Raw genomic sequence first — 17766 nt, 5'->3', positions numbered from 1 at the left:
AATTTCAGAAAACATGTGCAGATGGATAGGTGAGAGGGGGGAAAACACAGTATAAAATTTGCAAGGGCAAATACATAGTGTGCATTTTAAGCATAGAAATGGGCATCCCCCTCTGTAACCCACTACAGCATTTGTCAGTAGCAACCAGGGGTGAAATGCTCCCGGTTCGGACTGGATCCGGTAGCGATGGCGGCGGGTGGTTCAGAGAACCGGTAGCAAAAATCCTTGCGCCGCCCCCCACCCCAGCTGAGCCGTGCGATCATCAGAGGTTTTTTTTTTTTTACTTTTAAAAGCATTTTTCTTCGGCCAAAAAAATGCTTTTAAAAGTAAGAAAAAGCCTCTTCAGCCGAAGAGATTGTAAAAAAAAAAGCTTTTAAAAGGTTCTTGCCATCAAGCAACTCAGCTGGGATCATCAGAATCCTTTAAAAGCTTTTTTCCCTCTGGCAATCCCAGCTGAGTTGCCTGATCATCACAGGCTTTTAAAAGCATTTTTACAACCTCTTCAACCGAAGAGGTTGTAGAAAAAATGCTTTTAAAAGTAAAAAAAAAAAAGTTGGCCACACCCACCCAGTCACATTACCCCACCACCACCAAGCCATGCCCACAGAACTGGTAGTAACAAATTTTACATTTCACCCCAGTAGCAACCCATTATTTATTTATATGGTAAACTGGATCAGGATTACAATTACAGGGGGGAGAGCTCAACCTCTAATGATTAAATTGTTCCTTTCATCAAAAATGGAGCCTGCTGTTCTCTGCAGAAATTAAATTAAAAAGTTAAGAAATGTCCTCTTTAAAAAGTAAAGAAAAACTACTAACATTAGTTGTAGGTTTTTTGTTTTTTAAAAAATTTGCATTTATATCCCGCCCTTCTCCGAAGACTCACGGCGGCTTACACTATGTCAAGCAATAGTCTTCATCCATTTGTATATTATATACAAAGTCAACTTATTGCCCCCCAACAATCTGGGTCATCAGATTGTTGGGTTGGATTTACTTCATCTGAAACTTTTAATTGTGGCTCATATTTCATTATGAAGCCACTTCCTTGATAAAAGCAATGGAAGAACTTACTTTTAGATAAAACAGGACCCATGCTTTATCTAAATGAGCATTGCCTAACATTACTGTGGTTCTCTAGGATCACTGGTATAAAGCCTGTAGCTGTGGATGTGTAGGACTTTTTCTCATTTTCTTTTCCCTTCCTCATTGCTTGTATAATACACTGACACTTGACCTTTAGATTGCTTTCTGCCTGCAATTGCCCTTTTTTCTGTTCAACATGCCTTCATCTGGTATATTTGGACTCTTGTGGCGTTTTTGTAAGGGAGACTAAGCTGAAGAACTAGGTAATTAGCATTTGTCATGCATCTCCCTCAATTACATATGGATTTAGAATGTTCTGTGCCTTGCTGTGAACTTAAACTAACTACTATCTGAGATTTATGGAAACTGAATTGTATAATCTAGGGAAATCTTGGATATGATGGAGGCGTTGAGCCAATGACATTGATACTTCAGTATCTTGTATCCTTCTAAATACAAGGGGGAAGTAGAAAGTACATTCAGAGTTAAGTATTTACCCTTTGTTTCTTTTATCACTGTCTGTTCTTTGTCTAGCACAGGGGTGTCAAACTCAATTTCATTGAGGGTTGTATTTGACCTCAGGGGGCCCGGGGTGGGCATGGTCAGGGTGGGCGTGGCCACCTCAACATCACTCGTGTCAGGACCTGTGGTGGCCCGAGCACTCTGCCAGCGATAATGGGCTTCCGAGCTCCATTTCTGGCTGCAATGGCCTCCTGCAACTCTCTGCCAGTGAAAACGGAGCTCAGGAGGGCTGTATGCGGCCTTCCTGAATTCCATTTTCACTGGCAGAAGTTGCGGGAGGCCGTTGCAGCTGAAAACAGAGATCAGAAGCCTGTTATCACTGGCAGAGGCACTGCAGGCTGGTCTTTCACTGTTTCCAGGGTGATCCCATGGGCCAGAACTAAGCACCCCCATGGGCTGGATCCAGACCCCGGGCCTTGAGTATGACACCCTGGTTTACTAGATTGTTAATCCATGGTCATTTCTTTTTACCTTACTTCTTAAGCAAATGGAGTACATGGACTTGGATTTTCTTCCTGATAGGATGTAGTTACCTAGGCTCTGGACTTTACCTATAATACGTTCCTTCAAATAAATAACTTGTTATACTCATAAATCCTGCCTCAGTAATTATTCATGAGATCATATTCCCATACTTCCAGGAACATTCCCACGTTGCAGAACACTTCAATCTCCAACAGTGTAAAGGTGACAATTCCTAGAACCCTGAAAAATAGTTTCATTTATTTATAATAATAATCAAGCTGAAGCTTCCTTTTCCCCAAACAACTTTAAGTCACTATTTTAATGATTCTCCTTCAATGAATCTTTGGGGGAGGCACATTTATTTTCCCACAATGCTTTGGAAGCTAATTAAAATGGCACTTGCAGGCTTTCCAGGAAAAGACTGCAGTGCTGCTTCACAACAGTGTTTTAATATTCTGGTTGCCAGGCAAGCCAACAGGTCTCACAATTTTAGGAACCAATCAAAGGAGACATTTTGTCCAATGACAAACTGGACAAACTGGAGCCAGTTCTATTGGGAAACACTGATAGTAAGCATCCTTTAGCCTTCCACTCAGAATTGATGTTTCAGCAAAATGTTTTCTGCATTTTCTACATTTCTGCTGTTCTATTTTAGCCGGAGTCTCATATGGTATGGGGGGGGAGGGAGAGATTGGGGGAGGAATCCAGTTTTGTTTTCATCCACATATTGCAGTCTTAATTTCAATTCAAGATGTTTCTTTTTTATAGATCGAATTTGACTACCTACTTTGCAGTCCTTTATAAAAATAACTTCTCAGCTTACCCCCACACTCTGTATCCCTGACTCAGAATCTATGTTTGTAAAAATACCACACACTGCAGTATATAAAAGAGAATCTAAATACCTTCTCACAATGTGACAATTTTTTTATTCAAAAACAGGGCTGCAATCTGTCTCTAAAACTCAAAGCATCTCTTGGGATTTGAGACAGCGGGAGATAAAATGAAGGGAAAGCCCCTTTAGGAAATATTGGGTTCTCAGAAAAGGACAGGATATAAATGAAAATAATCAATGGAATATGTGAGTTGCTTTGTATTCATGTCCCCAAAAAGGTGCTTTGACGCACAGAAGGGTACAGATGCAACCCTTTTGTAATGTTTTGATACAACAGCATCATTTTTTTCAGAATCACATAAAACATCTTGAAAGACATTGCTGTGTTTTAACATAGCTTTCAAAAATAGCCCCATATTCAGTGTATGGGAATTATCTAATATTGCACAAAGAATTGAATTATCATCACTGTGCAGAATAAATATCTCCAGGCTATCTCTGTCTTGGAGTGTGGTTATAACTGAAGAGCCAGTCTCAAAAAATGGAAATGGTTTTATACCATGGCATCTCTTAGACTTTTAAAATCAGAGCAATCTTTATCTTCAAATGGTAAATGAGATATTTCAGGAGAAAATGTAGATTCATCCAGAACCAAACACATATCAAAAAATCATCTTCTAAAATTTTCCTTTCAGACAACTATTCAGCCAGCCTTTAATTCTAATCAGTTCAATTAGCCATTTCCCCACCATCTAGACTGTGTTGTTTAGATCTTAGTCTCCTAAGCCTATTTCTATCAAAATTTCACTGTCTTCTTTTAAGAAATTCTTCTGTGTGTTTAAATCAATTCTGATTTTTATAAATGACTTACTGAATGGAGTTAAATTTGTCTTAAATTGGCACTAAACTAAGGAGGTTGTCTAACATCTTAGTGAATCAAAGCATAATTCAAAATGACATTGACAGACAGTTCAAATACCACATGATGATGTTTAACTATAACAAATATAAAGAGCTATATCATGGTTGGGAAAATCAAATGCACAGGTTCAGGTTTGGCATGAGTAAATGTTAGAAGAATATAGACATTCCAGTGAACCATTAGCAGTATACGAGCAATAATTTGGTACCTCAGTTGCACCTGAAGTATTGTGTTCAATTCAGGGGATCACAGTTAAAAGGGAAAAAAAAACTGGAGAAGATTTAGAGAATTAGGATAATCAGAGGAGAAATCTTATGAAGAATCAACAGAATTGTGCATGTTTGATTAAAAAGAAAACCAAAGAGGGAGATGTCCTCAGTTTATGACCTAAATGATTGCTCCAGGAAAAAGGAAAATTGTTTTTCTAGGGGAAAAGATCAATAGATTAAATTTAAAAGAAAGGGTGAACATTAAAAAGAATTTCCTGACAATCACACTGTTATGTGATGGATATCCGATTTAGAGGTTTTCAAATGGCGGCTGGGGATGATTTAGTAGATTCTTTTATTGAACAAAGGGATGGATTTGGCAACCTACAGGGCTATATGATTGTTTCCCATTATAAGATTCTTCATTGTGTTATTGGCTATGTCCATGCCTCCTAGAACTGATAACAGCAAATCATCAAAACAGATCAATTTTTCAAAATATTAAAGAAAGACTTCTTGGCTTAACTGAGATTCACTCTTAACTGAACTTTGTAGAACAAGCAGAAAACTTTCTCCAGATGACTGATTTTATTGTAATTGAGAATTAAGTGATAGTTTTTTTAAAAAAATGTTAAAAAGAAAATCAGCTAGATGACTCAAGGAAGAGAAATATTGTATTTAATGAGAAAAAAAAATAGCCCACAATAATAAATTTGAGGACTTGGAAATAAAATATTTTTAAAATTAAACTGAGATGAATGAGCATATTCGTTCTTCACTGATGATGTAGCAATTAGCAGTGAAACCAGATTTGCCACCAGGTATGTATTCTGCTAAAATTAGCATTGAAACTCTCCTCCAATGAGCATTCCTGCCTATTTTCAAAAAGGATTTATCACAAAATACCTTACACTGATAAGTATATATGAATATACAAAGTGGGTGCTACCTCAGCAGAATAGATTTATGGGAAGAAAATCAAATGCAAGTCTGAAGTGAAAAAAAAAAGCTGAGAAAGGATTCCAGAAGAAGGAGAAGCAAAGAAGTTTGCAGATGATTAAACCATAAAGTAGAAAGAGTCTTCTCTAGTACTAGACAAAAAGCAACAACCCTGTATTTCCCCCTATCAGATCTCACTCAGTTTTGAAATTTTCTCTGTGAAATTTTCACAGTGGAGAATGATCTTGGATTGACTTCAAGGCTTGGTGACTTATAGGTGGGTCTGAATGGTGTGTCTTCCATTATATAATAATCTCTCCAGCAATTTGCATCTTCTCCGCCTTCTCCCAATTCAGTGAAATCTTAAATAATTTTTTCCTAAAGGAATTCCTCCTGGAATGTTTTTCCCAGGCTGAGTACTGAGGACAGCCAGAGAAGCTATATGGTAGCAGAATAATGTGGAACTGCAATAGCATGGTAAAATAAGATAAAAATACTGGTAAAAGAAAAAGAATTTCTGATTTGCTTTGGAAATAAGCCCCCCCCATCCAAAAACGGACTTTTTCAAAAAAGAAAAAAGAAAGAAAGAAAACTTCTGAGAAATGGCAAAGCGGACTTTGGTCCCTCATTAGCTTTAGTACTTTAAATAGCTATGATTGCCTGCAAGAAAGCACTAGTTAAAAATGTCACTGTATCCGTTATACTGTATTTCTAGGTGAAATACAGTGTGAATAAATGATTAAAATATTCAACATTAAATAAAGCTGGACTATAATACCAATGGACAAGAATATTTCTTTCATTATCTTAACTCTTCTATAATTTTCTAATTAAAGTCAAACCAACTAACAACCCTGGGCAGCATAACTTTCCAAGAAGCTAGAAAGTTATCCCATAGTTTAAAAATTACTGTCTGTAGGAAATGTGTATACCCTATGTACTTTTCAACAAGTTAATGTTGTAATGTCCTATAAAGTTCAATGGCTACTTTATTGAAAAAAAGTTTAGCTCAGTCTCCCAAAAATATAGGAAAAAGGAGATTGACTCTAGAGAAAACTTGGATACACCAGCAGTTTTTGAAGAAAGTTACTGACATACAGTATCATTTGTGAAATTCCACTCTCAAGCCATCTGTTATACTATAATATAAACTATAAAAATATAATATATTATATTATAATGTAATATAAACTGTGGAAAAAGCAAATAATTATATATGTTTTACTGCAATTGACAGATGAATAGATTGAACTGAAATATTTACAAAGCAGTTCTGACCTATTTTTTTTTAACTCAACTAAATCAACTGTGTTTTAATGACATTTACTGAACCGCCACATTTAAAATTGTTACAGGATGCTGCAGATAAAGACTTGTAAAAGCACCTGAAATTTTGAGAGTTTGCTCTGCATATCTCCTTCAGCTCACCAACCAATCCAGGTTCTGCTGATTTGTATTTCATTCTATTTCTGCTGACTACTTCAGCTTCATTTGCAACAATACATGAGCACACAATAGATTTAAGCTTAATGTTAACCGCTCCAATCTTGATTGCAGAAAATATGACTTCAGTAACAGAGTTATTAATGCTTGGAATACACTACCTGACTCTGTGGTCTCTTCCCAAAATCTCCAAAGCTTCAACAAAAACTATCTACCATTGATCTCACCCCATTCCTAAGAGGTCTGTAAGGGGCATGCATAAGAGCACAAATTTGCCTACCGTTCCTGTCCTATTGTTTCCTTTCATTATATCCAATTAATATAGTTATTACATACTCATACTCATATATATGCTTATATATTGTATAATTATTTCATGCTTATGCTTATATATAATATATTATATTATAATGTAATATAAACTGTGGAAAAAGCAAATAATTATATATGTTTTACTGCAATTGACAGATGAATAGATTGAACTGAAATATTTACAAAGCAGTTCTGACCTATTTTTTTTTTAACTCAACTAAATCAACTGTGTTTTAATGACATTTACTGAACCGCCACATTTAAAATTGTTACAGGATGCTGCAGATAAAGACTTGTAAAAGCACCTGAAATTTTGAGAGTTTGCTCTGCATATCTCCTTCAGCTCACCAACCAATCCAGGTTCTGCTGATTTGTATTTCATTCTATTTCTGCTGACTACTTCAGCTTCATTTGCAACAATACATGAGCACACAATAGATTTAAGCTTAATGTTAACCGCTCCAATCTTGATTACAGAAAATATGACTTCAGTAACAGAGTTATTAATGCTTGGAATACACTACCTGACTCTGTGGTCTCTTCCCAAAATCTCCAAAGCTTCAACAAAAACTATCTACCATTGATCTCACCCCATTCCTAAGAGGTCTGTAAGGGGCATGCATAAGAGCACAAATTTGCCTACTGTTCCTGTCCTATTGTTTCCTTTCATTATATCCAATTAATATAGTTATTACATACTCATACTCATATATATGCTTATATATTGTATAATTATTTCATGCTTATGCTTATATATAAATATATATATATATATTTGTTTTCTGAGGTTTTCACGGGTGTTTGTATATAGGTCTTTGGTTGTTCGGGTTTTCTCCCGTGTAAAATTGGAAGTGTCTTGGCGACGTTTCAACGAAGTCTCATTCGTCATCCTCAGGCTTCAGCTTCGTGCTTCTGGGAGCAATGTGTGATCGCAGCTATTTCTTCCTTTATACAAATATACTATATACAAAATAAATAAATAAATAAATAGTCTGTACTACTTATGACTAAACCTGTTTCTGACCTGGAACACTCCCTCAGCGGTGATCTGGGATGTTAAATTGCCATTAAAATTACGTCTGGATATGTAGCTGAAACTGGGTTTGAACACTATTCTACTGCTTTGTGAGTCAGTGTAAGTAAAAATAGTGGTAATGGTGAGGCCAGGTTTTCTTTTAATCAGATACTTTGTTTTATTTCTGTTTTTTAAAACTAAAATAATCAGCAAAACAACGACCATAGCCAATGTAGTTCATGTTGTGTGAATTCATGGCTAATGTAAGACATGCTTCCAATGTGAGTATCAAAATGGAGCTATCTCTTCCATTCTGTATAAAAAAACTGATTTGATTGACAGTTGAATCTTGGTTCAACATTATCCCAGATATCTTCACTATCCTAATAAGGCAGCATCCTTGTATCTAGAGGGCACAAGGAAAGCTGAATGTCATGCAGTTTTTTTCCTCTAGCACTTTTTTTAATACACACAAGCTGATTGCCTCTACTTATTTATTGGTGAAACTAGTCTTCCATGGCTGGATCTAATTCATTCCTACAAAAGAGTTGCTATTTACCTAAAATGGGAAAAGTCATTAAAAAATTAACACGATGCCTCTAGTTTCCTTTTGAGCAATAAATAGCAATTTTTAGTGTCAGAGCTTCCATTTAGAACTGATGCATGGGGAAATAGATTAATCCAATTCCTCTGGCACCATAAAACAATCTAATTCAGGCCTTAAATCCATATAACTGTATTTAATTTTTACTGGATAGCTGTTCTTTCTGTGATGGACTATTCTATAACAGTCAAGGGAAGCAGATGGCTTCTGATATCAGATCTCCTACAACATCGCCAGGAAATGGGCTTCACATCCTAAAATTTGCAGGTGAGGTTTCAGAGTGGAGGGATGTGTCCTAAACTGATGATTTCTTAATCTGCCTAGCTAAAATCTACGGCACATTTGCAATCAACTACCTAAAGCAGCACCCAAAACAAAAAGTGTGCTCAAAAATCCCTTGCAGAAGTGATAGGTGTCTCTATTTAGATTTTATATAGCAGCCTCTCAGAAGCAAAACAAACAAAAGTGATATTTTCATCAGTTTAGTTTTAAAATGCTCATTTCCTTCATTGCCATTAGAGGTGTCCAAGTCTTCTGCTATATCCCCTCTTTTCTGCCAGATGTGCAGAACGTTCCTTTACTAATGGTAGTCCACTTTATGGGCAGAGGAAAGGACTATGTTATAGGGCTGAAATGGAATCACAGCATTCACCCAAATGGTAGTATCCTCATCCTCATCCTCATCCTCATCCTCATCCAATTATTTGTAACAAAAAGGACATGCAAAACTGCTGGAATAATCTAGTTGAATTTGCAGGATTACCAAATAGAAACATCCAAAGTGGATCAAATTATCTCTAAATTTGACAGATGTAATTTTTTTTTGTTTCAGAAACAATAATCCTCCTGACTATAAGACATGACATGTAGGGTGTGAATTTCCCAAATCTCAAGGGTGATTATTTGCCTCAAATTCTTTTAGATTTAAGCCAATTTACACTTTGAAAAGGTGAACGTCTTCTAATAACTTCAGCAAACTAATAGTTATATTTGTTATATAAATGCCACATATTAAATTTGACTTTACCACATATACCTCAAGGAAAAAGCAAAGAGAAAATTATATCAGTTCACTAAAGGATAAAACAACATTATACTGAATTAGTATTATAAGAGTATGTTATCACTTGTTTGTATTAGTAGGCATTATTGCTTTGATATATAAAGAGGAAAATCTGCTTCCGTGCACTGCAATTTGTACAGATGAAACATTTTCTAAAGAATTGGGGCCATTTATTTTTTTTTGCATTGAATCAGCCTCCAAGAAAATAAAAAGGAATTATGCTTCAAATTGAGAAATCAGTTTATATAGTGCCCCCTCCCCATCCAAAATCAGAAATTACTGTAAAAACTGAAATTGTGAGATAAATATTTTGGATATTTGGATCCCTCTTTATAATCCTAATTAATCTTACTTAGACTTTCAATGCAGATAATCTCAATACTTGGAATTGTTTGACTAAACATTAGAAGTAGGAGTGGAAAACTGAATTTTAAAGGTTACTTTTAAAGATACCACTCTCATTAATAACATTAAATGGTTTGTCTTTTCTATGGAACTATTTTCATTTTTAGTTAAATTTTAAACCCTATTTTAATAAACTCACGTATTAATTCGCTTAATAATGTTTGCAGAAAGGATGCTAAAGTTGTAAGCCAAAGCACACTGAGTATGCCGGTGTAAACATGTTCAGATCTGTAATGCAAATCCCTCAAGCACATCTCTTGAAAACAAATAAGTATGTTCCACTGGTTGTTTATGGATTTACTTCCAGGGAAATGTGATTAGAGTTCAACATGCATTAGAAAATTGAGAGGACTAAACAAATTTCATTTTCAGATTTTTAAAAATTTAATTAGTTATGCTATATTTTGCTCAGAGTCCAACAGAATCTATTACAAAAAAGAGCTAATGTCAAATAAATTCCTGAGAACTCTCATATTGTAGCTTTTTACTGATAAAGAGCAATATTATATATTTCTTGTTTATTTGCTCTTTACAAACAAAGATACCCTTTCACTTCTAGATTCTTATTTCTCTGTATCATTCTTTTAAATCTTTATATTTTAATATCTCACCTCTTTTCTTCGACTCCTCATGAGTTACTTTTGAACTGTAAACAAGCAGAGGTGCTAAATCATTATCCAATGGAGAAAATGTAATATTGTGTCTGCTATTAATTAAGCATATAGCTAATCATAGATTTCAGTTATAATTTGCCTCTGTTGATAGGCTGATGTTCAGATTTCATAACTAAAATATAAGCTAATTTTTAAAAATATTGCTTTTTATAAGCAAATATAGTTTTCCGTTTTATAAAGATACAGTTAATATTTATCTTCAACATTGTCTCTTACTTATTAGCCATTTCTCTGACGTCAGTCTTAAGATGGTATCTTAAGCCTATAGTAACTTTATTTTATAATAATTTTACGACAAAAGGTACTGAATGAAAATTGAAAATGAAAAAAAGAAAAAAAAGAAAATTGAATTAAAATACAAGTATTCTTTTTTTATATTGAAAATAGCTCTCATAATAAAAACTACAGTATATAAACCTTTTAAAAGCAATGTGTGTGTGTATGTGTGTGTTTTAAAAAAAATCTTCATTAACAAAAAAAAATCTAATGATCTTTTTATTTAAAAGTATGAACCCTTAAAGTATAGATCCTCAGTCTTTCAGTAGTTTTGGAGATGAATCAAGTAGCACAGATTAACTATAAACCCCATTCACAAACTTCATTTTAATCTGAGGCTTCTATTCCCCTTGTCAATGTTCAAAATAATGGAATGTTGAAATGAATGGAATTCTGATTTGTGTGAAAACCCAGTGACGTAAAAGCTTTGGTATAACAAAGGTTGAGAAAGAAAATGAAAATATACATTTTGGAATCATGCAGCCCAGCCCATGTATTGTTACCTAAAAACAGGTACATCAAGTAAGATTTATTTCAGAAGAGTCGAGTCTAATATTTTAGCATCCAAACTTATCCAGCTTAATAACACCCTTGCTTGCATAGATGATTTTAAGCATGGCTAAGATATAACAGCAAAAAAAAAGTACCACTCTGGCAACAGTAAACAGTGAAATAATTGCCAAAGTGTTATAATAGTGAATTGTTAAGAATTACTATCATACCATTTTCCTCTTGAAAATTAAAAGAAGCCTTAAGACTCACCCATTCCACTAATAAAGCGTTTTAAAAGTTTAATCCATCAGAATGTTCAGGTTTTATCCTCTCCAGGATATCAGCTCTTCAAATTAATCTGATGTGGAAAGAATAACATTCTCTCCAGCTCTTATCCCGCTTGGTTAGTGACAGCTCTTTATGGATATCAGCAGCCTTGCTGAAGTATTATTGTAATCCATCCAAGCTTCCCAAGATTGCTCAGGAGATTGAGTCTGAAATATACATCATCTTTCATTTTGGAAGCTGCTCGATGCTCTCCCTGCTGTATGCCTCGCTTCTGAGATGCTTGGATTATCTCAAACTGGAGATAGCACAGACTTGGCTATTTATACAGCTTCTGCGTTGCCTGCCTGGAAAAAGAAGGAAGAGGAGCAAATGAATCTGAACTCTTCAGAGATGCAGAATGCTCTCACAGGCATGGGCATTTCCCAAATCAAACAGTTGGTATTCATCAAACTGGAAGGCAGCCCCTGGCTTCGAATAAGGCAAGAAAGCAAGCAAAGATACACATGGCTGTGTGGAGATTCAATTCAGAATAACAAGAAAAAGGAACAAGTAGCAGCAGAAGAAACAGCGGGAGAGGTTGAGCATCTTGTGATTGCTTTGAATTACACTCCTTGGGGAGGGGGGGGGGGTTTAAAACAAAATAAAACGGTTGAAACACAGCAAAACTGTCTTGTAGGGAAAAGAATTGGTTGGATCAGCTAAGCTTATACAGCAACATGTTTTCATTTGGCTGATGTTTAAGCCTCACAGTTTCAGTGAAAAAGAGCAAGATTAGTCTGTGAGTTATATCCTTTCTCAGTGTTTCAATATACATTGATATGTACAGGGCTTACCCTGAGATTTTTATTTATTTATTTATTTATTTATTTATTTGTCGAGTACGTATTAGATAATATATATAAGTATAAGCATGAATTGAATACATAAAATGAATACAATTAAAGGGAACATTAGGACAGGGACGGTAGGCACGCTGGTGCTCTTATGCACACCCCTTACAGATCTCTTAGGAATGGGGTGAGGTCAACAGTAGCCAGTCTAAGGTTAAAATTTTGGGGGTTTGGGGATGAAACCACAGAGTCAGGTAGTGCATTCCAGGCATTGACCACTCTGTTGCTGAAGTCATATTTTCTGCAATTGAGTTTGGTGCGGTTTACCTTAAGTTTTTATCTGTTGTGTGCTCGTGTATTGTTGTGGTTGAAGCTGAAATAGTCGTTGACAGATAGGAAATTGTAGCAGATGATTTTATGAGCTATGCTTAGGTCATACCGAAGGCACCATAGTTCTAAATTTTCTAAGCCCAGAATTTCAAGTCTGGTAGCATAAGGTATTTTGTTGCAAGCAGAGGAGTGGAGGACTCTGGACATGTTCAATATTTCTGGACATGTTCAATTATATTAATGTCCGATATGCAGTACAGGTTCCAGGCAGATGAGCTGTATTCGAGAATTAGTCTAGCAAATGTTTTGTATGCTCTGGTTAGTAGTGTAATATTACTGGAGAAGAAACTATGTAAGATTAGGTTTACAACCCTTAATGCCTTTTTGGTGATGTTGTTACAGTAGGCTTTTGCACTTCGATCCTTTGATATAAGTACTCCAAGGTCCTTGACAGAGTGAGAGTCATCTACAAGGTCATGTCCACTCAGTTTGTATTTTGTGTTCTGATTCCTTTTGCCAATATGTAAGACAGAGCATTTGTTGGTTGAGATTTGGAGTTGCCAAATTTTTGACCATTCTGACACGTCAAAAAGTCAAGGTCTTTTTAAAGGGTAGCAGCTTGGTTGGTGGTGTTAAATAGTCTTACATTATCGGCAAAGAGAACGGAGTTACTTATAATATGATCAGAAAGGTCATTTATGTATAGTATGAAGCGTGTTGGTCCTAGAACGCTGCCTTGGGGGACGTCGCTAGTAACAAGTGCAGGATTTGATATGAAATGATTAAAATAATTAGACTGGTAAACATCAGTTTAAATTCATGAGAAGACCTTTTGAAATATCAAATGAAAGGATAAGTAATATTCTATGTTTTGTGATAAAATGAGGTGGTTTTCTCTCTCTTTCTTTTTTTTAGAGGTTGTTTGCACTACTGCCTTCTAATTAGTAGAGCTAACAACCTTTCTGGCAACAGGGCTGGCTGGCCTGGAAGGGGTACTGCAATCAAACTGGTTGCTAAGTCTTACTTCAACATTGGCCTCTGCAATATCAGAGGGCAGCAGCGGGGAAGAGAGGCCAGATTGAACACAGCTTTGCCCTTTATCAAAATTAAATGGAAGAGGGGCCTAGAGAGAAAGATGTAGAGACTGCCCATCCTTTGGGATCCTTTACCCGAGACTACTATTTCATTCTGTGTAGAAAGGAAGAGGAGGAAAAAGAAGAAAGTAACCTGATCCTCATCAAGCATACAAAGTCTTGTGCCAATAGGATTCTACTGATCAGTGCTACAAATGTACAAATTGGCTTTTCTAATTTTCATACTTATGAAAATGACTGTACTATTAAAACAGAATTTCAACATACTATAAGGTATGTTACCAAATCAATGAACATAGCTGAAAAAATTCTTTCTTAAGCACTTACAGTTCATAATTTTCTTGTTGTTTTTATCTCATACAATCAAAAAATTATTACAGGAGAAAACGTTTATCTGAGTACATCTTTATGACATGCATGAATGGAAAATCATATTGTACAGTCTTATCTGTTCCATAAATAATAAAATATTCAGGTAGACTGAAATTGATCAAGAAATTCTAAATCCCACCATGTCAGCAGCCTGAAAACATCAAGACTACAAAATTATCCTTTTGCTGTCTGAAATACAAGCTAAAACAGAGCGGTCCCAATATAAACAAGAAAAGATGGCCAATTCGCTCATTTGATTTTCTTCAATTTCTCAGTTATCTATTCCTGCTTTCAATTAATCCTTTACAATGCTAGTTTGATAGTATTGTAAAAACCAATTAATTTTTTTAAGCCACCTGGATTCACTTATGTGTGACTTGGGCAGCTATATAAATTTGTTAATAAATAAAATGTTTATGTTGCATATTTCTCCTACTCTACAAATATTTGCCATATTATATGTATTCACTTTTCACAAATTTTAACACAACACATTTTGTATATCATTTTGTATAAATACATATATTTTGTGCAGCATTTTCCTAATATACTTTTCATTTTAATTGACAAATTAGATTTAAAAATTCAGAGAGGTATAAAAGGTGCTGCAGCAGCCAAAAAAGCCAACACAGTTCTATGCTGCATTAACAGAGGGATAGAATCAAGATCACATGAAGTGTTAATACCACTCAATAATGCCTTGGTAAGGCCCCACTTGGAATACAGCATCCAGTTTTGGTTTTCACAATGTAAAAAAGATGTTGAGACTCTAGAAAGAGTGCAGAGAAGAGCAACAAAGCTGGTTAGGGGACTGGAGGCTAAAACATATAAAGAACGGCTGCTGGAATTGGGCATGACTAGTTTAATGAAAACAAGGACTAGGAGTGACATGATAGCAGTATTGCAATATCTAAGGGATTGCCAAATGTTTCAGCCACAAAGAAGGGGGAGTCAACCTATTCTCCAAAGGACCTAAAGGAAGGGCAAGAAGCAATGGATGGAAACTAATCAAGAAGAGAAGCAACCTTGAACTAAGGAGACATTTTCTGACAGTTAGAAAAATAATCAGCGGAATGACTTGCTTCCAGAAGTTGTGGATGTTCCAACACTGGAAGTTTTTAAGAAGAGATTGGACATTACCATTCATCTGAAATTCTATAGGATTTCCTACCTAAGCAGGGGAGTGGACAATAAGATCGTCAAGGTCCCTTCCAACTCTGTTGTTTTGTCCTGTCCTGTCCTGTCCTGTTCAAATGGGAATCAGCAGATATAGTGGCTTGAACCTGAAACAGAAAAACACCCCTTCTTTGGATAATAAAATCAAGTCTACTCTCAACTATGGAAACTCACTTAATAAATTTGGGTCAGTGACTATCTGAGGCACCTCACAGGCCTATTGTAGGGAAAAACTTGCAGGAGAGAATATTAGGTAAGCCATCTTGACATCTTGAAGGAAAACTAAGATATCATCTAAGTAACAAACAACCATTCCCTGAACCGGCTTTAAGACAAAATAAAAACAGGCTTCCTATTTTACAAATAGCAATGGTAAAACTCATTACTGTTTGGAACTACAGATAGTACTCAATATATTCAATGTACTCAAATTGCACTCAATGTACAATCATTTTTTTTTGTTTTTATTTTATTTTTTAAAAAATTTTTTAACATTACAAACAAACAGAAAAAAAAAAGAAAAAAGAAAATACATTTTTCCATCCTTGTGCTATACATAAAAAAAAGGGAAGATTTGGGTCTTTGGATATATCCTCATGATTGCCAAAATCCACGTTCTCGAGGTACAGGTACCGAGGCATCCAATGTTCCAAGCGCATAGTCCACGAATGGTTTCCAAGTCTTCCAGAAAATATCTTCTTTATACACACCACTTCTAATTTTAATATCACATGTCATTTTATCATTTAAGGCTAATTTCCACATTTCAGAATTCCACTCTTCTATTCTAAAAATCACATCTAATTTCCAATATCTAGCTATTATAATTCTACCTATTATAATCATAATTCTAATCAATTCTTTTTCATATTTTGTTAATTCTATTTCCTTAATTACCAACAATAATATAGTTTCCACTCTCAATATTATTACTTTCCCCATCATTTCAAATATCATTTTCTCCAATTGTTGCCAAAACTTTTTAACCTTATCACATTTATACCACATATGTTCATAAGTCCCCGATTCCATCTCACATCTCCAACATTTTTCACTAATTTTTTTATCCATTTGTGACAATCTTACTGGAGTCAAATACCATTTCCAAACAACTTTATAATTATGCTCTTTAATCCTTATAGATAAAGTTCTCATTCAAGATCTTAATATTGAAATACCAGAGTCATATTGGAATGTGAATTGGAATGTACAATCATTTGTTTAGCAACCCTTCAAAGTTATGGCCATACTGAAAAAAATGACTTACAACTGGTCCTTACCCTTGCAACCACTGCAGCATTACTGTGTTCTTATGACCAATTCAGGTGCTTGGCATGTACTTATGATGGTTGCAGTATCCTGAGGTCAGATGATCATCATTTTCTACCTTCCAGGTGAATTCTAACAAGCAAAATCAATGAGGAACAATTATTTGTCTAAGTCCCACATGATTCATTTAACAACCATTACAAAAAGGCTGTAAAATCCGGCACAACTCACTTAATGACCACATATCTTAGCAACAGAGGTTCCGGTCTCAATTGTGGTTGTAAGTTAAGGACTACTTGCATTAGTAATTATATCTCAGAAATTAAATATTTAGGAATGTGAGTTAAGAGATACACAATACGTATGTTCTGAGAGATTAATGGTGACTAGAATATTAGTGGCATGAGTTAGTTTTGCATATCTCTAATGGTTGTGTCTAGTTTGTATCAGTGTGCAATTGTTTAGAAATGAATATTAAAAAGCATTTATTTCTATCTATGGGTTTCCCTATTTTGTATATATATGTGTTTTTTCTAATATACTAATATTTATATGTAGTTTTTCCATATTTTTCTACATGGCTATTGAACTAAGAGCTCCATCATATATGCATTCTGAAGAAAAACTTTATTCCAATCCATGTACTTTAATATTATGAATTAAATCCATTTTCTTAAATTTTGGATCTGATATCATTTTCCTGTATATTTGTCTGAAACTAACTGGTGTGTATCTTTATGTGCAAGAGAGAGAGAAAGATATTATTCATATATGTCAATATCAAAACTATATTTATTTTGGAGGAAAAAAATCTAAGAAAAAATCCAGAAATATAAGTAATAACTGCCTTTCAGATCAGGCTATGAATTCATCTGGACTAATATTCAATTTTCAATTGTATTGTTGGGAAAATCAGGGGGGAGGCCTCAAGCTTGAAACTAGCCTCAAGTCCTTGCCCAACCTCAAGAGATCCAGGACTAATCCCCTTGAGCTCTGTAGAGCCTTATCTATCCATTCCCAGGATGGGTCTGAAAGTCTGGGGAGGTTCCTGTATAACAGGCAGAAAGGAATAAAGTAATAATCTCAAACTCTTTCTTCAAAGAAAAACCAGAAAGTCCAGTTGCCTCTTGAAAAAGCACCTT

The 17766-nt window shown here is 35.1% G+C and overlaps 1 protein-coding gene across 1 annotated transcript in view; it reads right to left on the bottom strand.

The window, feature by feature from the left end:
• Positions 1 to 16737, bottom strand: part of TUNAR (TCL1 upstream neural differentiation-associated RNA) — a 60634-nt gene extending 43897 nt beyond the window's left edge. Inside the window, exons 1-3 of the mRNA XM_058162639.1 lie at positions 16636 to 16737; positions 15351 to 15462; positions 11536 to 11897 (exon numbers count right to left, since the gene is read on the bottom strand). The gene's annotated coding sequence lies outside the window, so the exon portion shown is untranslated. The remainder of the gene's footprint in view (positions 1 to 11535; positions 11898 to 15350; positions 15463 to 16635) is intronic.
• Between the last annotated feature and the right edge of the window lie 1029 nt (positions 16738 to 17766).

Source organism: Ahaetulla prasina, chromosome 1, assembly GCF_028640845.1.
Source record: "Ahaetulla prasina isolate Xishuangbanna chromosome 1, ASM2864084v1, whole genome shotgun sequence".
In the NCBI taxonomy this organism is placed as follows: domain Eukaryota; kingdom Metazoa; phylum Chordata; class Lepidosauria; order Squamata; family Colubridae; genus Ahaetulla; species Ahaetulla prasina.
Note: the sequence above shows the minus strand (reverse complement) of the source record. Positions and strands in the feature narration are given on the sequence as shown.